The sequence below is a fragment of the Argopecten irradians genome, chromosome 7 (genome assembly GCF_041381155.1).
Source record: "Argopecten irradians isolate NY chromosome 7, Ai_NY, whole genome shotgun sequence".
Classification (NCBI taxonomy): domain Eukaryota; kingdom Metazoa; phylum Mollusca; class Bivalvia; order Pectinida; family Pectinidae; genus Argopecten; species Argopecten irradians.
Window position 1 is genome coordinate 18786108 of NC_091140.1, and position 27630 is coordinate 18813737.

At 34.2% G+C, this 27630-nt stretch overlaps 1 protein-coding gene across 4 annotated transcripts in view; it reads left to right on the forward strand.

Annotated features, from left to right (window-relative positions):
- The window catches only part of LOC138327765 (protocadherin gamma-B7-like), a 56020-nt gene that overhangs the window by 9241 nt on the left and 19149 nt on the right, over positions 1–27630 (forward strand). The window contains exons 1-3 of one of the 4 annotated variants that reach the window (XM_069274116.1): positions 306–550; positions 13425–13729; positions 20200–20274. The gene's annotated coding sequence lies outside the window, so the exon portion shown is untranslated. Of the gene's footprint in view, positions 1–305; positions 551–13424; positions 13730–20199; positions 20275–25751; positions 26095–27630 lie in introns of those variants that run through there. The other 3 variants (XM_069274117.1, XM_069274118.1, XM_069274122.1) reach the window with 3 other exon arrangements.

Consider the following 27630-nt stretch of genomic DNA (forward strand, 5'->3'; position numbering starts at 1 on the left):
TTCAACGATTTAGTCCACATGATATGTTTTATCATATTAAACTATTTTTAAATTACATTATGTACGTGCCCAGATGTTAAGTTATACCGTAGATATTTGGGAAACTGACACCCCCTGACTCATAGAGTAGCCTTTTACACAATTAACTGGGGTCATAATTACATTGTAAAGGGTTGAAATTAAAGACAATTATGACAGGTTGCCGTGGGTTGGGGCCTTGTATCTACAGCAGACTTTGTAGGTACTGACCCGTCTAATAGGCGCCCTTTCGTACTTAAACATCCGTATTTTGACCACAATAGGCCCTGTTCACCTTTTTCGTTTCGTCTCCTGATTAGTTTGTTTCCCAAACCAGATATACAAGATTTCGGCACAGGTGGTTTAAATTTTAGCGATCAGCTAATAGATATTGTTAGAGAACTAATGATACACAGTTAAGTCGACACAAACATTGCCTAAAATACCATTTATTTCGTGTGTTGATGGACTAAAATCGAAACTGTAACATTTAACGGGATTTACGACTTTTACTCATGAAGACCAGTACCAGGTAAAAAGATTTATTTTTTTAGTGTTAATATAGTGTTATAATGACTTCACTGGGTTTTGATTATTTTAAACATTGAGTGACACCTGAAGAATTGGGTCTTTGTTTAGGTAATATATGTCATGGTAATGGATTGATTGATTACCTTCTGGCCAAGTTTTGCCAATGTTCCTTACTGTAGGGAATTCTTCAATGAATCAGTTGAGAAAACTCAGCATTAGGAAAGTATTATAAGAGTTAGGGAAAATTTAATTTAAGGCCTTTCCTTATATTCTGTAATGCTGTGAATCAGATATAGAAGACAAGGTGTGCTGGTTATACCATTAAATACAGTCAAACCTGTCTTGAGCAACTTCCTCTATGTAAAGACCACCTGATTAATAAGACCACTCTTTCCAAATTACCAATTTCAAAACAATTTTCCCACTTTGCTTAAAGACTCCTTGGCTATAAAGGTAAATGTTTCTTTGTCCCTTCGGTGTTCTTTATAGACAGGTTTGAGCATAGCTCAAATCAATCTCATGAAGGATATATGGGAAGAAATCGATGACAATATTTAAAATCTGGAGTACTTAAGGAAAAACCATTGACCTACAGTTATACTGCTTGGCAGTTGATCTTTAGTTGTCAAACAAACAACCCAGACCTGAAAGGCTTAGAAGTTTTAGAATGTTGAGACCCCTTAAGCATTTGGCGCTATGAAATTGATCGGAAGATTGAGATTAAATTGTATCCCAAAGGAATGATCATAGAAAGGAAGTATGTTCAGAAGCTTGTCTTTCTTCATTTTGTAAACAGTTTTCTTCTTCCTATCAACCATTCTATTGATGCTGACTCAATATTGACCTTTAGTTGAGCTCATATGGAACTCTAAGAAAAGACATAACAATTAAAGATATAGGTCCTAATTAATTACCACTAAGCAAATAGGGAGATGGACAACAGGTTTGTCCATGTTGTCTTTTAAATGTGACCTTACTGGGTACAGTTTGACTGTCTTCTGTATAGCATCCTTCATTGAGGTAGCACTATATATATACTCTAGTATATGTACTATAGTTTTCAAAATCACAAGGAGACAACATTTGTCTACTGATTCTAAAAACACAAGTGGATGCCATCCTTAAAAAGCCTTTATACTTTATACCGATTGCCTTCTATGACTGATGTAAGGGAGAAGTATTCAGTTTGAGAATACTCTGAGTTGAATAATGTAATACCTTGAATGCCATCTTTGACTATGATATTGGAGAAACATTTACTCCAGCTTTCCTCCACCAGCAAACCTCCTGGCACGTCCTTACATTACCCTGGCTGTTAATAGGACGTAAAACTAAACAAATAAACAAACAAATATCGAGAAACATTTACTTTGAGGAAACTCTTTATCCAACTCTTTGAGGAAACTCTTTTACCTCCTGGCACTCCTTACATTACCCTGGCTGTTAATAGGACGTAAAACTAAACAAACAAACAAAAAAATATTGGAGAAACATTTACTTTGAGGAAACTCTTTATCCAATGCCTTTATTCTTCGTCTTGGGGTTATGACCATGCCTCAGTATTGATGATTGTTGGTGTTGTAGAAGAGGCATTGAGTTTGAAAGAACTGAGTTGACTAAATTCTCTATACCTTTCTCATCTAAGGGTTATTGGAGAAGCATCCACATTGAGGGAACTGAGTTTTTCATTAAATATTTTCTGTAAATGTCAAGTACAAGAGAAGTGCTTTTAAGTCTGAGGGAATCAAGTTACCTACTTAATAAAACCAAGGAGCTTGAGAAACCACCAATCTGAGACAGAGGTAGCTTTCTTTGTAACATCAAGGATACGAGCTTGAAAAACATTATATATTTGAGAAACATTTTATTTGAGGGAACTGTCAAGATAGCCTTTAATTCTTTATATGTTGGAGAACTTGAGAAGTGTTGCGTTTGAGGGAACTGAGCTTGCTTTCTATGTAACATTAGTGGGGAGCTTGTAAAACGATAGTAGGGAGTTTGAAAAACATTCAGTTTGAGGGAACCAAATTCTTCAATTTTACACCAAATGCCTCCTTTAACTGTCAAGCACAAGAGAAGTGTTCAGTTTGAGGTGAACCAAGCTAGCCTTCTCTATAACACTAGGGAGCTGTTTTATGTGGCTGATTCAGAAGCTACCTGATACAAAGTATTCTATTTTATTTGTTTTCATGTGTGTGATTAGTTCTTATCAGGAGAAAATATGAAGCTTTATGGCGAATTTTGTGTGGGTATGACATCCATAATGTACAAACATTTGACCGACCAGGATGAGGTTAAAATGCGACGGACTGACATTCATAGTCTTGATCAATAGAATCATGGATTTAGCTTCCAGGATTTGACCTCCTAGGCTGACATTAACTTTAAAGCTGCATTATCAGGGATATTAAAAATGTATACCTTAATTTGATTGGTTCAAATTCTAAAAAAATTTGTATAATTTGAAGAAAAAATCCAACAAAATAGAATTAAATAAAAAACATAGATAACATTATACTGACATTAGTGTTTTTGTAATGAAAAACTTCAGTTATTCAGTTCATTTAAAGCTTGTTAATTCCTTTTAAATGATATGAAATAAAATTTTGTGGTTTTCTGAAATTATTTCCAGTATTACATTAGCATCACTATTACCATAATTAGGAACACATGGTTTTAACATCAGAAAATTACCCGGCTGATGGATGTTAAATAACTCAAAGGAAAATTTTACAGTAATGTAACAAACATTAAATATTTCAAACATTTTATGTAATGATTTGTGAGGTTTAAAATCTATTTACTTTGAAATACTGCAGGAGGGCAATGTTATTGGGGGTTTTGTTCAGTTTTAAAACTTTTTTTAAAGTACTGTAGGTATGCAGATTTAAAATGTTTACCTGGGGCAATGGATTGTCCTATTTCATCCAAAACTAGATTAACTCTGTACCATAAAAATGCAAATGTATATTTTCTAGTGCAGTTGACATGTTGATGTGTAATAATTATAATTTAATGTGTAAATTGTCATGCCTAATCGCCATAATTACAAAGCAGATTTACCATCAGCTCAAATAACAGGCGTCATAGCCAGTGAAATGTTGAAGGAAAACAATTTACCATTTAGATAATCTTGTTGTTATAATTTATATTATTTCATATTTGTGTCAATTGTTAACTTGTTAGTGAATGTCGTGTTGTGGATTTAAAACAGCATTCCATAGGAGAAACAAATGTGACAATAACAAAAAGCAAATTTATAAACAGTTAGCATTGTTAAAATACAGATATGCTAAATTGGTATATTAATTCAGTTGTATACAGAATTGTTCTCTCCTAGAATTGTTTGATGGCATGCTTATAGGAACCATGGCGAAGTTTTTGTTTCTGAGAAATGGATCTGGTATGTGCTGTAGTATCTATTGTTTCAGTGTGTTAGCCACCAGCTACTGCAAGGTGACCTTCCTTGAAATACACTGGCCGTAATTAACAGTCGCAAAAATAAACAATGTAATTTTTTCTTGTGTACATGAATTATCATGATTAACTTTACAAGACAAATGTTAAGTCCTTGACACATTGTGTTTCTACACCTGTTAAGATATTTATTAACGATCTTCTCACACTTTAGATGTGTTATGGAATTCCTCAGGGATTTAATTGAAATCACGGTTAAATTCATGCCTATTATGTCTGAAAAGTACACTATATAGATATAAAAATTGTTTACAGTACTTAGATAAGATCTGTATAAAAACATACTCTATAAAAAGACATTATCTGTTAAAGTTGATATCAAAAGATACAAACAAAAGGTTGAGATGTAACTGAGCCTCGGAGTGGACACAGCCAATTGTTATACTTTTATCTTTGGGGGATATTAATTTTCGGTTTTTGGCTCCAGGAGTTTACGTGGTTTTGTTGTATGAATCTCCGGACAGGTTTCCCAGCGTGTTTAATTCCAGCCATTATGCTCCTAACAACCTCATTTCTTTTGACTGTCAAAACATGGGTAACGTTTTGTGCTGTCCGCTATTGTTCTCCTAATCATTTTGTTTTCTAACGTTACCGAGGTCGGCCAAGAACAGAGTCGTGGCAGATCATCATTTCTCTATTACAGTAAACAAACACTTCGTGTCATCCTCGTGAAACCAACATCCCGTGAACATTGGGCTGACCTATCTGCTATTCTTTGACCTCATAAAAATCGGCTCAGAAGTTTCGGTTAGAATTTTTGCATGACCAATGGAATTAATATTGAGCTGAATAGTGTAGAGTTTGGTAACATAAGGATTTTTATGTGGGGGATTTCTTCCATGACAGTGATTTCTAACAATTACCCCGACCACTCAATTTAAACTGAAGGACCCGTATTCCAAGCCACGATTAATTGGTACGATGTTGATTTTTTATATCAAGGCAAATTTCCGTTAGTGGTTTGGCTTATTCATGCATTGTAGCTCAAAGAGAAAAGAAGCCATGACTTTTATTGGGGTAAGAGAATGAAGAATGTCAAAATTTAATCCGGCAGTTTTTGACAATAGGCTAATTGTACCTGCCCTAGTCCCCATCCCAGGTGCTGGGCTATTACTCTGGGCAGTGAGTGTTTGACTCCGAGTCCTTAGGGACATTACGATGGAGAGGTTTAGAGGGTCTTATTTGACCACAACTGTTGACGAGAATTTTTCGAGTGGACAGCCCATCCGAATGAACCATTCCCGACGACAGACATCTTTTGTGATCTTGTCGTCAGCTTTACACCTTTAAAACACAACAATCTACCGTTTGTTGGTTTTAAAGTCAAGATGTTTTTAATTTGTTTACTTAGTCATTTTCTGTCTTGTGAAAATCATTCGAAATCAATTTGAATGTTGTTTCAATTGAAAACGTTAATGTCTATTTGATGTTATGAAATAAGGATTTGTCAGAAAACCATCTGTCTGTTGAGCCATTAGTGATTATCTATGTGTGTACAAGATGTTAGGGTCACAATACAAGGTGAGCCAGATTGATATTTTTTCCCCGATTGATGGGTGTTCCTATTGGTTGTGATAGCATAAAAATACATTAAGGATGAGTCTGGTGAGTTTGTCAATACATGTATCAGACACACTTAAAAGGATTTGTTTTCAAAGTAATTCATAAGATTTCGAGAATATGCCTCAATAGATAAGTCGGGACATCTTCTAATATCGAGTCAAACGACATGCAGTCAGGGACGTCTCATCACAATATCTAGTCAAATGACCGTATTACAAATCGCGGTAGAGACATGTTTCCTTAAAAACTTAATTTCCTGAGAATTAATTTGCCATTTACAGAATTTAAGACCTCCTCAGAGTTTGTGAAACCTGAAAATAATCATAATTTTGATTTCTGGAAAGATATACTACAGATTATAGGGTAAATTAGTTGAAATTTAGCAATAAAACGGAGGATTTTCTAATCAAATAAGATATATTATTAAAATGACCTATCTTTTAATATCTTTTCTTAATGAAACGGTCTCATTGATGTGAAATGGAACCAGATAAATTGAGTTATGGGTTGAATTGCCCTTGGCTATACAAATGCGTAGTAAACCTGAGAATATTAGTTTTATATACACTGTACATGCATCTGTATATATAGTTATGAGTAAATTGTGCTCCGTTTTGGTTAATATCATTTTAAGTTTTTCATATTCATTTAGCTATTGGGGGTTTACTGGTGACAGATTAATGTGGTGTATATAAAAATGTATGGAAAAATTAAAAAGAGGAAAATTTGAATTTGGATTTTACAAAAACCATGCACAAAGTAAATGTTTTGATAGACTATTATGAATTGTGCATACTGTAATAGTTTGAAGGTTTGATCTTTAATTGCTTCAGATTTTAGAAGTGAGAGACAGAATCTATCCTCCATCGTGCCACACCTGTTGTTGACTGTTTCCCCTTGGATTATCACAAATCAGATCTTTGTTGTAAAGGGGACCAATTAGGAGAGAGAGCTAATTCAAATCCCTGCATCTTGTCATGCTTGATTGGAGACATAAAATTATCATACAGCACCAACTGCCTGCACCATTATCACAACCCAAAGATTATCACCGATTTGATTTCTGTAGATTTTATGTTCGGGGAGTGTGACTCTCTGTATGGGGTGTATTCCTCGACATGTATCATAGCAGTTGGCAGTTCAGGCCTTGTCACCAAGTGTGAAATTATCAGCAGGATCTTGACTATAGCAAGTTAACCTGTCTCCTCATCAGTAGGAACCCTCCACAAACCCGTCATTTTTTACGCCAACATTTCCGAATCACATAAAGGTGGAGTTCATAGTACCGCAGGAAGTTACGGCTCAGAACTGACCATTCCTCCTAATTACCCCCGAAGATTTAATCCCATAATTTACCATCCTTGTACACATAATTGTCATATCGGACAGAGGTTATGACAAACTAACGACTAACCTTGGAATTCCAACTGATCGAATCTGATGGTGATTTGACCATTCTTATTGGGATCAGGGGGTCAAATGTTGAGGGTTAGATTGAAGCAATCATCTTGTCATCGGTGAATTATCAGGCTCACACCTCTACTGACCTGGGGTCCATTAGCTAGAGATGTTGTCAATGGTGATTTAGAATGACAGGTAGTATATATATATTACAACCCCATTCTGTTAATGTCCTTGATAAGTCTATTTTAGTGGGACCAGTGGGTTTTCATGGACTAACATATTAAAAGCAAGGTCATGAGACTTACAACTTATCATGATTTACTTCATCATAAATGTTGATAAAATGTAAATGGTCAACTAATACAAAGTGATAAAAGAAATGTTACCGTCTCCACTCCCGCAGTCTGACAAACCACCGCTGTACCTGTAGCAAAACAAGGGGAAGTAACTCTGAAAGGTACCTATATCGAAAAAGTGAAACAAGAAAATGAAACTTTGACAGAGTAGTATGATGTAATTGAGATTGACCTCTTAACCTGTTTTGCTCTTTGTTGATAGGACAAATCAAAAACACTCACTAAATACAAAGGATTGAAAAAAAATTGAGAAAGACCCATAATACACTTTCAAATGTTTTTAAAACATTTGTTATCCTTTTCAGTAGTTTCTGGTTCTTGATTCTAGAATTCATCACTGCACGTACCTATTTAAAATCAATTTTGGGTCAATTTTGTTAGCACCAAAGTTAGTGCATTTACAATATACATTTTATAGCAACATAACCAGGATACATGTTTGTTATACAGAATCTATATGTGATCAGGCCAGATGATGAATAGACATGGAGGCAATGATGACAATGTAATTATAGTAACTAATCACTGCTTAAATCAGTGACAGATCACAAACGCTTCACCCTTTTTTATTCTGTATTCACATACAATTCTCAATTTGTAATTTGTTCGTATAAAAAAAGACAAATCACATGTTATTTCTGTTGAGTCTGAAAAAGGGGGGAACATCATAAAATCCTTATAAATTACTACAATTAGATTGTAATGTGTATAATTATTAGGTCAATTATTTATGTGTATGGTAATGTTTTATATAAAGCATAACTTGATCAATCAAGCGTGGACACATATTTCCATGTACTAGATGACTGATTGTGATGAACTACATGTATCTTTGATGTCATATTTGGGTAATATTTTTGGATATTTTAGGGGTTTTGGTGCTTTTTTTATCATGAAGGTTTGATTTTTTTTTTCTTCATTTTTTGTTTGTTTTTTAGTGCCATCCTTGAATCAAATTAAATATGTGTGTATTGTGGTTTTTTTTTTTATTGTTATTATTTAAAAAAAAAAATATCAGAAATATTCCAAATTATGAAGTAATTACCTATGTTAAAGGTACATGTATAATTTGACCAGGTTGGGTGTACTACTCAATGTCTTTTGGCAGTATAATTCAGTGTGATAGCACTATGGAGTAGGCAAGAGTCCCACTATCACAAGGAGACACAAAATAAATATATCTCAGGGTTCAGCTTCAATGTAAGTTATTTACATGGCTTTATTTTCCAACATTTAGTGAAACATTAAAACAGGCTTGTGATGGTGGATGTTCTCATGCTCCATAGCTGTATGGAAAGTGTACTAAATGAACTTAATCATCCCTGAAATTTCATAATAGACTGGTTTAGTCTTTGATTAAGAAGAGTCTAAATGTGTCTTCAGGGACAAATGAGTTAAGGAATATTGCAGTAAGTCAAGGAAACTTGTAAATCCAGGTGCATGGAACATTTATCAATATCACAATAAAAAGGATCTTTAATTAAGTTATAGGAACATTGAGACTTCAATTAACACCACTTTGTAAAAAATTAAACTGAAAAAATCAAACATGTTGAGTAATGTATCAATTTGCTGAGTGGTCAAATCCTCATCACTCTTGGTCAATAATTAATGTACATCTTCCATTGTGTCCATGTTTTCTGAAAGAACCCTAATACTATATTTTATTACCAACTGTCATCTTAATTACCAAACATGTCATTTTAGCCATAGATAGAAGATTTGTTAGCTCTTCCTAACGATTCTAACCTCCATTTACCTTATATGGTTAATGAACCCAGAAGCCTGGTAGAAATTTATGAGGCAGATCTACCGCGGTCGACAAAACTATGAAAAGTTGACTTGTGCTGTGGAAGTGTTGGTGTTTGAAAGGATTTCTTTGTCTTAGTAACAAAAGCTTGTAGAATCTATAAAAAGGCAATTGATAACGTATTGATAAACCGGATTGTTTACTCTGTGTAATGTTTGCAAGATCGGAATCAAGATAAATTGTGGGTTCCACAATAGGTTTTATCAAGTAGGCGATATCAAACTGTTTCCTGTAAGAGTTCGATGGAATGGATAGCTGTTATGTATTAAATACACTTTGATATGTACCAGCTAGTCCGTTTGTTATGACGTCAGGAACAATGTTTAGAATTCTATTGAAAATTGATTATTACGGTTGTCAGTTGACTTAGTCAGCAATTACCTGGTGAATAGAGTTGTATAATACATGTGCAATAATGTATGAGTATACATGATCGAAATTGTAATCGGGACAATTATTTGGTAATAATGGGCGAGTATTCATAGAAGACTAAATTGACAAAGTCTGTTCAGTAAAGCTACCAAGATCAGAATATAGAGCATATAAAACCATGTGAAGAATGGAACTGTTATGTTTGCTCCCTGCGAAAGGACATGTTATTGAAATAAAGGTAATATACTTGTTATAATGCCATGACAAATTAGTGTCACAGAAAACTGATATCACACAGTATTTAGAATATATTCTCAAACTTGTAACCTTGTCTCTTTATAGTACTGCTGTAGTTGCTCGTGAAGAAAGCTTGTAATGAGCTTCTCTCATTGGTGTTTTGAGTTATGTAGCCATAGATGCTAATCTATGGTTTTGAGTTATGTAGCCATAGATGCTAATCTATGGTTTTGAAAATATTGCTGTAGTTGTAGACACCGGAATGTGAATTTTTGTTCTTTAAATGAAACTCTGATTAATGTTTAAAGATTTTTTTTTACTCTGATGGACGATAAGTCTTTGAGATTTAAGGAAAAATTACAATTTTGATTTATTTCTGAAATAACTCTTTTTTTCTGATAATTGCTGTGAAGTTGTGAAACACTTAACTATAATGCTATCAGATAGCTTACCTAACTTTCACCCAGAAAATCAGTCTGTAAAGATATCCCCTTGATAAACAAACTTTTCCCAACCTTTAATCAGGGCTAAAAAACAGCCGGGAACGGGACCATATGGTAAACTCCCTGATCAATAGATTTTTTATTTGTTTATAGTCAATTATTCAATAGGCCAAAGATTATCAGGATACTTTATATAGATAATATCAGGTAGACATTATTGTTCTATAGCCAGGTTAACGACTTTAAAGACTACAGGTAGTTAGCCGAATTCCAGGTGTGTGGCAGTGTGTTGTGTATTGTTTCGGGTTGATCTGACCCAGCGATTGGCCAATAAACCTGAGTGTAATTACTGGACGGACTTATTGACAGTGCTAAATAGCATAATATTAATGATAGACGGTAATGGAATTATGTCATTTCCATTACTTAATATAATATAGTACTTCAATACACTTTTTATTTAGAAATCCATCAACTGATGAAAGCAGATCTATATTCATCTTTGACAGATTTAGAACAAAACCTTTTTGTAAAACAATGGTTCACAATGTCTTAATCATTTGCTCAAACAACAGTCTATCTGACAAACGGTAATTTTTCTCTATAGGATAATATTTCCAGCAAAATGGTGCTTGATTTTTCAGAATCATTTCAAAACTGCCCTGTTCCTTAAGAACATTACAGTAATTGCATGTTCCTTGAGTTTATATATATAATGTTTACCAAAACTTCTAAATGCTTTATTGCCCTATGGAACAAACTATTCTTATAAATGCTTAAGGATATTTCCAAAACTTAATTGATGCCTATATTTTTTGTATAACTATCCTTTATGTATTGTGCTATTTTAAAAATTATTCTAGATGTTTAGGATGGTTTTTAAATTGCTCTTCATGCATTTGAGTATTTCAAAGTCTTAAAACTATAGAACTCTTTTAAATTTTTTGATAGTTTTTTTTCAAATTGTGCTTCATTTTGAATCCCAAACCAGGACTTAAAGCACTTGTCAGTTGTTTTCAAATTAGAATAAACTTAAGTTTCATGACTTTTCAGTTTGAAATTGGCATCTAGTTTTGTTGTGGTGTCCAAATAATCCAGTGGAATATGTTCTGGCAGACTTTGAATAATTTACACTTATGTCAATGATCTAGAATTGATTATTTCAGATGTACTAACCAAAGTCATATCACCCATAAAATGTGTGGAAGCTGCAAATTAAGGACCAATTATCGGTCATAGGTGACAGACTAGCTAATGAACCAAACTTTAGCTGCAAGGCCAGACTTACATCAGTACCAAACTGACCATTGAGGCAGTACCAGACTGACCATTGAGGCAGTACCAAACTGACCATTGAGGCAGTACCAGACTGACCATTGAGGCAGTACCAAACTGACCATTGTGGCTGTACCAGACAGACCATCGTGGATGGTAGTAGGGACTTAGTCTCAGATTGTATAAACTGACCATCAGGATTGCAATATGGCTTAATTGATTTCCCAGTATTTCACACAAGGTGTCAACTGACATGTCCAGTTAGGGCCAATACAGGTAGATAATTTATAATTATTACATTAGAATGTCCTGTAGTGTATACAAACGTGTATGTGGCACCTCTGGGTATAAGTACAACTAGCCTGAGGTACACTGGTCACTCGCGGTCACTCTGACAATGGCCGTAGTACTACTGTAGATCTCTATGTTTGTCGCACAAGACCCTGACAGCCTTATATGGCTCGTGATGGATGGCACTTAGGGTTATGTCCCCTGGGGTCAACCTTGAAGTGGTGGTAATGGAGATATATGGACATGAAAGACAATTGGCCAGAGTTAGATGTCAGCGTGGTCCGAACTGAACCTACCTTTTATCTTAATACATGTAGGTAGTGGGCTGCCTTAAGTCAGGGTGTGAAAGTGTCACTACCCTTTGTGTTTGGCATGTGCAGGGGATTTACTGGGATTAAGTTGGGATTAATGAACTAAGTAGGTCACTGTTACATGATTTTCAGGGCATATAAAACTGTAACAGGATAAAAGTTGTACCGATTATCATGAATTCAATTACTGTATGACATTGTATAAATGAGGATTAAAGTTGTTCTAATGGTGATTTTCAAAATGATTTTTTAATGCTTATAAATATAATTTTCCATTATTTGAGATTTATATGTATCTATGTCCCTGTCATCATTAAAAAATGCATTAAAAATCTTTATGAGTGATAAATTCAAAATACTAAAAGATTTAAAAGACTGAGGAAGCATTAGTCATATATAGATCATCAACTTTTAAGTGAATCCTAATTTTGCTGCCTAAAGATGTCTTTTAATTATATTAGTTTGTGATTTATTAATAGATTTGATACCTTCATACTCAAATTTTTATTTGAAAAGCGTATATGCCTTTTAATTAAATGTTTTGATTTGTTATAATTTCATGTAATAAAAAGTTTTGTTTAATATTTTACTTTAATTGGCTTAAATTCACCGCATTATAAATCTATAACATATACAGTTTTTCTGTATATATTGTGCAAACCAGATGTCCCTGGGACTTAATGTTTGGCCACTATAGCCAGGTTTCCTGATTCTACAGGTTTTAATTAGACACTATAAATAGATACAATTGGACAGAAATAGTCAAGGATCTGGATTCGCAAAGGGCCAGTTTTGACAGTTAATATGATGATTAAATTGTATCAAAATCTTGTCAGTGCCTTCTCTATAAATACATGTATTGGTTAGGGAGAGCCGATTGTTTATGGATGTTTTTTGTATTTTTTCCCACCTACATTAATATACTAAACATTATCTGTATAGAACAGTGCTTTAGTTTATTGTCATTGCGGTGCTTTTGATTTATGTAATTGTACTACGCACCTGTATGATTCACATGTATACTCCTAATTATTAACTACACCAATATTTGAGGTTTTTGTTTTGATGTGTCAAACATACACATCTTCATATCCTCCAACGTCATTGGTAGGAAACGCCGATTAATAAACAGTTGATGATGTCGCCATCTCACTTGAGGGATTGTCGGCTATTCTTACACAAATCTCTGTTACCTGTATGTTACCTGTATACATGTATATCATTAATGATTTCTTTACTGTAAATCTAGATTGATACATCCTCTCAATTTCTTTTTCCATCATTTAAAAGTCATCTCAAATATTTACAGAATCTCAAACGCATCTTATATTTCCAGGTGAGTGAGGGAAAAAAGGCGCTCGACTGCGATAGCCCAGATCATGTGACCTGTGGTCATGGTTGATTGAACACCAGCCTATCTCTGTGTTAACATTAGAGAGAGTCTCACATGGAGGAAAGCTTATGGACATAGAGAGGTGTGTTTAACTCTACTCGCAGTTTTTATTTACCGTTCTTACGTTAAAAACAGGTGACAAGCGTTTTTACCTGTCCTGATTGGAATTTATTAATGACAGGGTTATGTGTGTGTGATGTGTTATCCTAACGGTGATGAAAAAACTCACCTGCGTTTACACCTGACAGGTAAGTTATCGTCTTATCTATCTAATATACTCTCATCAAAGTTACTAAATTACAGATTTAATTGACACACAAACAGGTATCATGTGTCTTGTAAGGAAAAGTTTATTATCTTTTTATTTATATAATACCTGGTACCTACCTCTTTATACCCAGAAAATCACAGAGTTTATTTTACTGCAGAGGACAGTGATGTTTATTGCATACAGTATCTACATTGTATTTGTATGTCCTGTTTTACTAACTGTTAAAATGACAGTGGAAAATTATGACAAATCATGCTACTAGAAAACTGACAATGCATAAATTAAAGATTACGATAGATATTATGTAAATACAACTGTGAAAAAACTTCAAACATCTCTCCATAAATTACTATAAAAAGTAACACAATGTTTACTTTATTTGTAAACAAAAAATATGATTAATCTAAAATGCTTCCAAAATAAATATTAATGCATGATAATTTCTAAATATGTGTTGGTAATTTCTACATGTTTGATAGTGGTATAAATTTTACTATATGCTAGACCTATATACTCTCCATTATCTGAAGCCAGAATTCTGGACAATCAAAAAATGAAATATAAAGTTACTGGAACATGTCTTATACCAGTTTTATGATTCATACATATGAAGCTGTGTTTGTAAAATCAAACATTTCGTAGTGGTAGATTCCTCTCGATGTCCACACTACCCATGCTCCATTAGACTTTAGCTATGTTGAAGGTTGTGGGAGTAACAGTTCGGGGTATAAATGTGTCGGAGCGAAAATTAACTGTTAAATTATCTCTTAATGGAATTTTATATCTACATGGAAGTCCTGGAATTATCCTTAAGATGTAAAGTAAACATTAAAAACAGCAAAATCATATATATATAGTTAGAAGTTTTAAAGTGTTAACCAAGATTTAAAAAACTCTGATAACATTCTTAATTTGTTAAATTATTTTAAGTAATTGTTATCATAATTTATGGTTTGTATCTCGGAAATATTTTGCTTTAAGGAAATATTTGGAGGTTTTTTGTGTAGGATACTTTAGTACTAACGAACTGAATGTATTGGGCAAAATCTGAAGTATTCAACTTTGATATAAAGTACAGGTATTTTACAAATTTTCACAAAGAAATTAAGTCACTCAGTTATATCTATACCTTATAGAAAATGGAACAGCGATACAGTTTTATTCTGCGAATTATGATGAATGTTTTCCGCATTAAATGTTCACTTTGAAGACAGTCCTTAACCTGAATATATTAATTGTAATTACCATAATCAACAATAAAACACAATGGGCCTTTTGTTCGTTGTCATTAATTAGGAATCTGTTTACTCGTCTGAGTCACTGATTCAGATCAACGTCAGATCAGTCCGATTAAACTAGAACATTTACTAACAGTTAGGATATTTATTTGCTACAAAATTGACATGTATTAGACCATCTATTTTTTGCTGGCACCATTTTTATTGAAATATGTGTAATTAATATGTAGAAATCCCCAAGGCCATGGCTAAATTACATGTTTGACTGACAGGTGCATTTCTTAGAAATATTTTGGCCTCTTATGCTTATGGTTTAAGCTCCCCCTGACGTTCTACCTCTGTAAGTGTGTAAACAACGCAAAAATCAGGTAGGAGGCTCATATATCAGAACTTGAGTGACAGCCATATTGTTGACGGGAGACAGTCGGAATGAACGTTGGTCAGTATGCAATGCCGTCACAGACTTAGAACTGTATAGCCCTTGTTTCACTGGTCATTAAGTGGACGGTATGGGCCGATTTTATGTGTTTGGTCACAGTTGGTACTGGTCAGTTAGTGGGAGAGAAATCAGATTTTATAGTCGTGTTTTGATCGGTGAGGACTTTATTGTGACAGTAGGAAGAGTGTCCGAGAATCTCTTGTTATCGACTCTCCTGTCACACAAATTTTCTCACCTTTTCTTAGCTTCGTTAGTATTTACCTGACGTAGGTGTAACGATGTTAAGGTGCATTTTACACACCTGTACACTCTCCACCTGTAAGCTTACATACAATGGTCTCCTATACTAATGTACCAAGTGACCAGCACTGATTAACACTGTAATTGAGGTAGATTTCATTACAGTTATGATGTATATTTAATTCTATTTTAAAAGTCAGAGTCAAATCATGCAATAAAAATCTCTTCAAGCGATAACTTAATTGCACTGAATGCTATTCTGCTTTTTCAAAATTAAAAGTATCATATTTTATTTTCAATATTGAAGTCAGATTTTAAACCTGTCGTCTGTATCCTGTATTGAAATAAAGGACAAATATAGGGTTCCAATATCCTTAATTGCAAAAAATTGTCAAATATCTAGCAAATTATTTTAGATAATTGTCTAAAATTGTCCAGCAACATTGATAAACACACAAAATTAATGTTTAAAGTTAAAAAAAAAAATAGTTATATTCTGTTGAATTGCTTTGATAGATTTAATTTACTTGAAAGTCTGCATTATCATCATGATAACGCTACAATTTAGGTTATTATTAAATACTTTTTAGGTCATTTTAGGGATCATTATTCTTTAGATTTAATTATATAGAAACTGCAAGATCTCATTTTGTGCTTTGTGTAATTTATACCAAAAATTGTAATTGAATTATTGCTTCTCCATAGAATTTGAAATTATTGAATATATAGAAGTCATTATTACAAAAAAAAAAATAAAAAAATCAAAAAATCAATGGACATGAAGTGATGTTTTGAAATGAGCATTAAATAATAACTGTAAAGTTATATAATTATTTTGGTTTGAGGTGATTTTGAAACTGTTAAAGTTAACCCCCGGGCCTATCTGTGAACATCTTGACTGCACCACATGTTTTTGTTTGGTGGTGTCAAGATAAGGGACCTCAGGAATTCTCTCACTTAGAAGTGACACAATATTGTTGCGTTGTGTGAAGATTCCAGCCCTGACAATTATCACCAATACAATCAAAAAACAAACAGCAGGCCCCTTTTCTTATTGTTGACCTTGGGTAACATTGTTGACTCTAGCCCTTTATAGGGACACACGGTCATCAGATGGAGGCAGGGGAACACGACTGCCCGGGGAGATCCTTTTAACATAAGATAGAGCCCAAAGTGGTGTGAAGATTCTGACATGTTAGGTTTGTTTTCGAATGTGTCAATTATGGTTGGATTCACTCCAGGTTGAAGACTAGCTCCATCCTAATTTTATTGACACAGGTAAATACGTACATTGTGTTACCTGTCTGGAGTAAAGAGGACACAAATGGAAAATAAACATTCTTCTCATTGACACTTTTACCTGTAGTAATATCACTGACTTTAGTTACCCAATGGTCAACGCCGAAATACCCGTGTAATATACTGTACAACTGTCCATCTAATGGTCAGTTCTGGCCGTCCTAAGAGACTGTACTGACCAGCAAATTTAGATCAGAGGACGATAAGAAGGCTGGACAAAGATTTACTATTAGTTATAGAACTGGACGTAGTGGTCAAGCGTGATTGTGGCCAGAGATAAACGCCCGAGTACTAAGCACCTATTGTTATCACCATTATAGTGTTAATTATAATGTAGAAGTCAGTACTCAGTTACGGTTTATCAGTACGTCACTAACGCTTTCACTGGACGTTCTCATAACTCTAGACGCTTGACCAACGCCTGATACATAGTGGTCATCAGCCAGCGTGATGGATGGACGTGATTATTTTAAAGATTAAAATTTATCAGTCCGGACAATACCCCATATTTCCGCATATTGATGTTTATGTGACCTGTCCACAATGGAGTGAGAAAATAATTGAAACCTGACTGCGATGAACTTTCAAGATAAACGGTATATAAGCAATTTAGTTTGAATTTGACGTCAAATTCGGAGTATGTTACAATACAGCTAGCAGTTTATTTATGGCTAGGAAATTATAGTGCGCGGGCAAAAGATGTTCATACACTGGACGTTCAAACAAAGCATTGACAAAGGTTTATGACTTATAAAACTTATAATTAACTAATATATAACAATATTTTGTGGCATTTTTCATAAAAGATGGCCTGAAAATCATTTTTATATGGAAAGGAAAAAGGCAATAATTATCCAAGTTTGTATTCTTTTACCATAGAAGGAAATTTCAGTTCAGTTTGCTTAGCTGCATCTACATTTCACACAAACTATATTGCTTCAATAAAATTTATTTTCAGAAATTGAAAGATATCCTCTTGATTTATTTCAAAGTGCTAATCACATATAGGTTTTTATTAAAAAAATGTAATAAGTTATATTCATTTGGATGTAGAAGTTGAAATTAAAAAAATCCGGTGAATTGTCAGTATTTTGTCCGTCGAAATTTTACAGTATATTGAGAAATAAATCAATTCTAGAGCATTGTAGGACAAGCACAATAACATCATAGCTTAGACTTGACCTCGGTGTAATTTATTGGTTTCTGAACTTGATTAAAAAAGTATTCCCTTTCATCTATTGTATTGGAGCGTATTTCACCAGGTAAAATGTAAAATAATTCCTCCCTTCGCAAGGTTGCATTTATGGACATCAAATACTGATTTGTGGGCCTCTCAACCTCTCTAGTGATATTCTGACCACCATCGAGGAGTCCCTTAATGTGCTACATATTGAAATTTAATCATTACGCTGAGATATTTTTGCTGATGGCTGCCGCAGATAAACACTTAATAATTACCAGAGGCTAGCGGTATTTGATGGCTTTTAATGAGGCATTTATGAAATAGGTCTCAACTAGCGCGACCATTTACTTCAGTCGAAAAGACTCAAAAAAGATACAAAGATTTTGACACACCTTCAGATCCTCATAAAAAATGGACAGATACAGGTTTTTGAAATTCTTGAGTAAATCCCTACGAAATCTTATAACATTACACTTAGTGCAGTCCTCAGATCTCCGTAATAAATATCAGAGTTCTCCGTCCGTTTGAAACAGTCATAAAGTTTTGCAATTCAGCAGATATTTATTTCTGGCAGGAATTATCATGTTTTCTGGTCAATTGAAATCTAATATGACCAATTGTTGCGGTGTTCACCTTGTGTTTCATTGTACATATGTACAGCTATTTTCTGGACGGCTCTTATTTCTTTTAGATCAGGGATTTTAAAAGTACATTAAAGTATACAAGCCCGTATGTATGATAGAAGCTTATGGCTATAATACACGGACAACAATCTGCCGCTGTGATGGAGAACAAGGCACCAGGTGGCACTGTATATCCTATATCAGAAAAAATTTAAATCGTAGGTAACTGACTTCTGCCTTGTATGTTATCATTCGGAAATTTTACGTCGCCCAATCACGATAGTTCATGAAAAGTCTGATTTTATTTTAATTGTTCATTTTCTTTGATTTTACATTTAAATTTGTTTTATGTATCAAATAAGCTTGATATGATAACCACAAGCTGTTTCGTTAATGTTAATCCGATTGTGCGACTTCTACACGAGAGTTTACAGAAGTTTCGCGACTTACATATGTTCCTGGTGTATCTGTATGAACACAGCTTACAAAGCCCCTAGACATGTGTAAGGGCTATATTAAAAATCCATATAAACTGCGTCCAAATCATAAATCAGAATATACACTGATTGAAATATGCTTGACATCTGATCGGACACGAGACATTGTGGTAAATAGTGTAACTGTTCAAAATACTAGACCAGAAAAACGATTGGCTTGTTTAGGGTGTTACTCGACACAAGTATGGCTTGCCAATTGTCAAAGTCCATTGTCTGAACCCATAAATTACAGTCCAGTGTCGACACCTCCAGTTACCCTCGCTATCATGCTGGGGAGCTGAATATGGCCAAATTAAAGTGTCGGCGGCGTGAAACAGTAATTATGGCCGATCTTTTAAAATCTTTTTCCGAAATTTGAAGGGAGTTGATTGCCGGGGTGTATTAGGTTGTGGAATGTCTAAGTTAGAATAGTGGGGTGGAGTTCAGCTATTGTTGGGGCTACTGTTGAATCAGGTAGTTTTCATACTTGAGCATCTTGTTCCAAACTAAGCCTATTTGTCAGTATTAGCTTAAGTGTGCAATTCTAGTTGATATTTCAATTTTCCATTATTTGCTGTTAGTTTTACTATACAGTATTACATATACACAATGGTGTTTCACAACATGAAAAGCTCACAGAAATACATGAGTTAGGATGATTACATGTTATTCAATAGAAATCATGATTTTATGTCTTTTCTTATATTCCATCATTAATTAACACTGACTATCATAGCCTTCAGCTGAAACATTTTCTTATGTGAATTACTTTTATTCAGTGACTATCAAACATCAAAAATAAGTTACTAGATACAGGTAAACGGAACACTAAAATAGCAAAAAGTCTCTAGAGAATTATATTTGTCGTCAATTTTCTTTGAAGATATCATCATGCACATGTTCCGTTCAAAATAAATCTAATATTTCTACCTCTTATGATATTTTTCAGATGTTCTAAATGATGAGATCCATTGACAACTACATCAAGGGGAGATAACCTATCGCACCTCGTGTATGACTAGTGGTATGTACCATAATTATCATCAAATCTTCAATTTGGTCTTATTCCGTATTTGCATATAACAGAGTTAGCTCCCTTGCGGTAGGTATCGATTGTTATGTCATTATTTTGTGAGCGCAATTCATGTCGTTTTCTCCGAAACGTATGACGTTAAGCTGGCAAACACATGATGTCACAATCAATACCTACCCGCAAGCACAGATAACTCTGTAATATGTAAATTCGGAATATCTCTTACGGAATAGAATACAACATGACTGCAATGTTTGGGATACCTCCACATGTAGGCTTGTATTTAATGGCCAAAAATGATGAAGTTAGATATTGTTCTGTCAGAATGAAAATGTGTTCATAAACGTGGATTTTCTACCAGAAATGATAAATGTTTGGAAAAGCATCAGGTGTCCATGCCATGGAATAATTTATACCTCAGCTAAATCTACCTGACAGCTATCCGAGAGGATTTATTTCTCCATTCTTATTTTGAGCATGAAATTTTTCATTATTTTTTTTCCCAACAAGAAAAGTCAATCACATAAATTCAGTGGCCATTATAATTAGGAATGATTTATTTGTGGGAGTACGACGGGCGTAAGAGTGCCGCGTCTCACACTTGCCGTCATAAGTCAAGTTGACAATGACGATATTTCCTTCCTGTAGTTCTCTTAATGGAATATACAATTTTGTACGAATTCAGACAAGTGGCAAGGGGAGATAATTAAGTGCTGGCAAGGGGGACAAATTAAGATAAATTTATGTGTAGCATATGTGGAGACCATTTGTGTATAGTTAACCCTACTGTGAAGTTTGAAAATCTAGTGTTGGAACGCAGTATCAAAATAGCAGGTGACTGAATTAATTTAAATAGTACCACACCTGACTTTTGCATTTCGGTTGATCATGGAATGTTTAGAACATTTTAATTACTTTGTACCTGTCATTTCATATTAAAGTTTTTAATTTCCATTTTGTTTAAATGATGAGTTATGTCTTTGTACCTATCATTCTAAATTAAAATCATAAATAATTTTCATTTTGTTTAATCTTTGATGGGCTAACACAACCTCCTTGTGACATACAACATGACGTGACCTTTTAACCTCTGTCATTAGGTGATATGAACTTTGACACTTTACGACATCTTTGTTATTACATTCCCTGCGTCAAAATATTTCTGATATTAATAGAATAGATCAGGTTATTTAATTACTACAATTAATGACCTAATTTTCTGATGATAATGATACAGATGGTTTGATTTAATTACAATTAAGACGATTATGTCTGTCATTGTATCTGTATTATGACTTTCCCGGGACAGACAACAGTAGTCGTAAATACCTACATATGTAGATATCAAATTAATATTCGGTGACCATGGTCTCCATGTTGATTTTTAATGAACAATATACTTAATCATTGTATTATAATAGATTTCATTAGAATAAATATTTCCTCTAGTGATAATAAAATTAACATATATCTGTAAACTTTATGGTAAAACGTCTCCAATTTTATAGTGTTGTGTTTCCTAGCGATATAAATAATTAATATGTCTAGATGTTGAATATTAAAATTAACAATCAAATCTTTTTCATTCTTAACAATTTTTGCAGTTTGCAAAAAAAATTCCATGCTGGAGATAATGTTCATGCAGATAATTGTTTCATAGCAAAAAACATGGCCATGCATGCAAGCTTCAAGCTTATTGACAGTAGTTAGCCATTAATTTTCTTTAACCTTGTCAAATTTTGTTTTTCCCATAGAGATTTTAAGGTCTCTATATCTACAGTATTATTTGATTGTTTTGTTTAATATTTGTATTGGTGCATTATTTTTTGTTTTTCTCTTCCATCCAATTAAAGTCCATTGAGTTTTGTAGATCGGTACTGAAAATTAGACACAAGCAGTATTTTAATGAGAGGATCTGTGCCAGTGTCGCGGGTTATAATCGTATTGTGGCCCCCAAGTTGCTAATTACACTATGTAAAGTGAGGTCTGCTGAGCCCAGACAATACTCGCCGTATGTATGGTGGCGTCCATCTTGTGACAGTGGGTGAATCTTATCTGATCCACTAATATAATCACAGATAATTTCTGTCATAATCTTTAATGATGGATTTTTTTTCACTTTCTACAACCTGGTACTCAGGCGAAACCAACATAAATTCTACATAAACAATTATGACACGAGCATTATCTATGAATAACTCAGGTTTCTAGTTCATTTAATTTCGGTGAAAACATGGAGTCTTGTCAATGCTTATCTCTGTGCTATCTTGATATGTATTGACAGCGAAATTGGCCGCAGTAGCGGGTGAATTCAACGATTAAAAACCTCAGACCACACAATGTAAAGAATCTTTTTATTGTGAGTGATGATTGGTGGGTTCACGCTCATCACAAATCAGATTCTATCTTCGCTCTGTTATAGAAATTAATTTCCAAATACGTTAGTTTTCATATAAAAGACAATTTATTGGTTCTGTAAATCATTGAATGCCTTTGTATGTTTGCAAATTTTGTGGAAAAGGGCGGAGAAAAACACCTATGATCTGTACCAGTGTGTGAAACATCTTGTGCTGGAACCATGAATCGTCTAAATCAGAAATAGATTTAAATGTTAACAATACACTCTTTTTTCTTTTGGAAAAAATGAAAATTTATATCCCCATAAATTTCTATTTTGGCCTTCATTGATCAGTAAAGATTGGAAATGTGTTGATATGAGGAAGATACATGGTACGATGATATATTTCACTGCAATGTGATCTTTAATATTTTGACATTGTAAAAAAGTGTTCGTGAGTACGTTATATATAATCCATACAATGGCATGATTGTAAAAAAAAAAAGATATGATAAAAAGAGTTCTTTGCGAGTTCAGCAAGCTTTATAGCATCGATAGAGCCAAAATTTTCATTCAGCTGTATTTTATTTAAAGAAAAAAAAAAAACAAAAAAAAAAACATCTGTCTGTGAGTGAAAAAAAGAAGTTTTCTAGTACTCTTCAGTTGAAGTTTCTCACCCGCATGTAGAATATGTCTCCCACTATAGTTTTCACAGAATATTCTATATTAAAGGTTGGAAGTATAATAGATGAGCTCTTGACTTGAAGCCACTCATGGCCCAAGTTGATATAATAATGAATTTATGATCAATATGCCTTTCACCACGGGAGCTACCAAGTCAATATACCTTATTCATGTCCTGCTTTTTGATTGGCTTGTTTACACTTTCTAAACAAACACTCATCTTTGCCACCACAGGTATCTTGCGTGACGTTCAACATTTGTCAGAATACTCACATTGTCAAATCTTTGTATCCTTTGTGAATTTGAGATCTTATTTTGTCAGTTTTTGCTTTTGAAATTTTTGTTTTGCTAGGCAGGAAAGAAAGTCTTAAGAAAATGTTCAAACATTGCAGGAGTATTCTGTATGATAGATTTCGGTATTTAATTACAGGGGATGTCAATAAAGTCATCTATATATTTATTGAAAACTTTGAGAAGTTGTTAGGGTCGTAGGAAATAAACGCCTGTGGAGCATTTATACTACTCAATAACTTAAAGATTCACCGAGATGTTACCGAGTGTCACAATGGGAGTTTGAGATTTAATCAAACTTATTTTGAACTTTAGCATTGGTTTGATAGGAAAAGCTTCAATTTTTAACATAATGGAAAACTTTCTGAAGAAAAACGAAGGAATTGTGTTCTTGTAAAGAAAACAGGTGTAAGTTTCTCACCTTGTGGTAGACTTAAAGCAATGCTATTGCCACAAGTATTTCCTATGACTAGTATAAATATATCCTTTATCCAAAAACTTTATCTAACAAGCTTTGGATATATCAAAAAAGATTGTCTGGAAAATAAATAAAAGGGGGGGAATGTTACAATTAATGTTCTTACAAAACATTTATATGTGGTTCCTAGCCTGAACACAATGCATTGTAAAGTTTTCGTTCGCCATATTGAAATTTCCTAAATTAAGAGTTGTCTCCCCTCCCTAGTCTCTATTTTAATTTTGGTGCCATTAGTTAATTTGAATTTTTAAATAAGACTGTCATTACACTGAAAGGCGGTTTATTGGAAATCAATGAGAGCGGTCTGGTTAATCTTGATGAGACACATTGATGTGGAGAGGTTTAGCTTCAGCTGGATAATAGTTGGAGATAGATACTAACAGTTCTGTATCGATTAGAAAAACAATTTTTATCTTTCAAAATAGCAAATGGCGGGTGATTATGATATCGAGTGTAATGCATACAAGCAGATTTCTTTGAATGACATGTTTTTCTTCTATCCAAAGCAAACACTGAACTCACTGAGACCAGTGCCACGATGTTTGTCCAGAGATGTTTCTCCGACAGTTTTACCTCCTTCAACATCTGGTCATTTGTATGACAAGTAGAAAGTCGTGGAAACCTAATTTCTAAATTTGTATTTTGTAGATAAGGGTATGATGTATCATGGTCAATACAGCAGGTGTCGTCAGTTGTCAACTTTGGACAACAGTCCCCGTGAAAACTTTTCTCTGATCAGGGATATTGTGTTATGGAAAATTATGTTGATAATTGCTTTCTTGTCTCGACATGCTAAGACATACAGATGAAAGTGTGAAAAGTAAAACGAGCATTTCCTACAGCGTTTGACATAGGTGTCAAGTTCGACAATAACTTAAGTCCCTATTATAGCATCAGAGGCGTAGATTTCCGTCTATGTTTGGGTTTAATTTATACCTCCACCGACATCTAACATTGCCTGGTTGATTGATATATAAACAATATTACGGTAATTTATGAATTAGTTTTGATAATTAGGTTTTGTCTTGATCATTATTGATATTACAAGATGGCAAAGGTGAACTTAGTGTTTGGTTGATTGTAACTAGAGCATTAACGTTTAGTGCAAAAAGTTCACTACAAAGTTAGAATTTTACAATTTGTTTAAATGTATAATTTGTAGTTTTTTTAATTTATTTAAATGTAGAATTTGTTGTAAATTTGAGATTTTCTGTCATAAAACAAAAAGCAGAAACTAAATCCTCAGCGTGAAGAAATCTGTTTCTTGACAATCATGGTGTTTGATAAAAACACCATAATTCTTGTACAAATATATCAAATTCATTGTATACTTGTTTTAAGTTTCCTTTTAAAACACAGGTGTTTTTGAAGAACATACACTTTCATGAGATAATCCACTACGATCAGTATTGGGCCAGAAGTTTGTTCAAAGTTATCAGTCAGAATAGTGGAGTTATCTCCCCTAGACATTTACCATTTCAACAGTTTGAAGAGTTGTGCGATAAGTTTTGACAACTTCCAGGTAAACGGCAACCTAACGACCCCCTATTGATAGCCCAGTGAATCAGGACCTGTAGAAATCTTAATTAATATCCTTGTTGATCAGTTTTCTTCCTTTTTCCATTTGTGCGACTCCCGCGACCACACATCAGTAGCATTGGCTCGGGCAGCAGATAAGGTTCGGGTAGCCAGGATGTTTGGCCATTGTCCGAAGGTTATCAGTATTGACCGTTAAACTTAATCCATTACATGGCGGTAACAAGCTTTAATCTGTACCATTGTGTAGAAGTGATATCCAAAACTTTGATAAACTTTGTTGCTGGTTTTACACTTTGGTGCTATAAGATAGTATAAAGTGGCATACCTAGCGACCATGTGGATCGCAGTTAGGACATATGGCTTACCTGTGGGCCGAATTACTTCGTCAAGAAAATATGTTCTTTGGGTGTTGGGAATATAATCCAGGAAATTATAAGATGCGTAACATTTTTGTGCCTGTTTAGAATTAATCAAGTGCTCGGTAAGTACAAAATGTAACAAATGTCATTATTTTGAATGTGATATGCCTCCTCAAACTTACATTCTGTTACATGTACTGCATGTGCACTTAGAGCAAAACCTGTTGTATGAATAATTTTGCTTTTAATTGATTTATATTTGACAATCTTGGTTATTTACATAACAGGAAATTTGAATGTGTGAATTAATTAGATTCATTTGGAATTTCTCAGTTTGGTGATGTTTTCTGATAACTGTAAATAATTCTGGTTGAATACGCCTTGTGTAGACATGTAGAATCTCTCACAACGTCGACTATATATCTGTACAGGGTCCCGTACTGTGTGGGTTTTAGTGGTCATTGTCTAGTCGCCTGTCGGCCCATTTTGTACAAAATTTGGTAAAACCTACAAAATAAAATCAGATTGGTGTTAAACTGATCATGAAATAGTTATGGCTGACAATAAACCTACAAATAGATTTTACAGGTAAGAAACGGACAATGCTAAAGGTTCATCATTTTGTCCTTTAACCCAGATGGACGGTGTTGTCCAGTCGTTTAATAGCCTCAACTAGCCTATCACTTCTGTGAAAAGACCCTATAAAGAATTTCATTTGGTTTTATGTAATTCATGCTATTTTGTAATGCTTCCTTAAGGAATGCCCAAAGATCAAAGGAAAGCAGTGTATGGATAAGGTAATCAGGTCCTATGGTCAGGATGTCCAGTAATGGTCAAGCTCATGGTCAAGCTCATGGTCAGGTCTTCTGACCATTGTCATAAAAACAGGATAAAAGTACCATGGATTTGTTCTGGTATTGTGAGCTATAAAACACCACAGCCCCACATTACATTCGGAAGATTATGACACCAAAAGCGAGCCTCTCTTTCACCAACCTCTCTAATTAGCACGGCTCAGCGCACATCCAAAGGAACGACTTCATTCAAGCCTATCATAAAATTCAGGGGTTAAGGCATCTGATTATACATCCGCTGACCGACTCTTTCTTAGTTTAGAGACTGCATCAATTCTTCAGACGAACTTTCTGCAATAAAAACTGTTTGAAAGATTTCCGATCATAGCATTATGGGACATAAATTAGACATTTCGACCATGTGGGGTGGAAGATCGAAACTGTTGCTGTTCTTACAAACTACAGGGTCCAGCCCCGAGGGAAAGCGTTTTTTTCAATTGACCCAGGCGACCTAATCACTGGATTAAGCTATAAATCTGTAACTAGTTAAATGTCCAGCCCAGGGTGCAGACTGGTGTGAATCTAGCTGTCCAGTCTTACCTGCACTGATACCTGTAATTAGTACTGACCGATCCTGATGAGCCATTGTGGACAATGTGTGTCCAGTCTTGTCCAATTCCTGTAGTATACCACTGGTCAGACTAATAATTATGCTGTCTGGGATTAGACAGTCTGGGTAATGGTCAGTCTTAACTGACCAAAGTTAACTTGGGATTATCACACCTTTAGAAGAAGTGGTCAAATTCCTTTTGGATATTTGTCTGGAATAACTGTCTGGTGTAGTTCTAGTTTCGTTTTAAATTG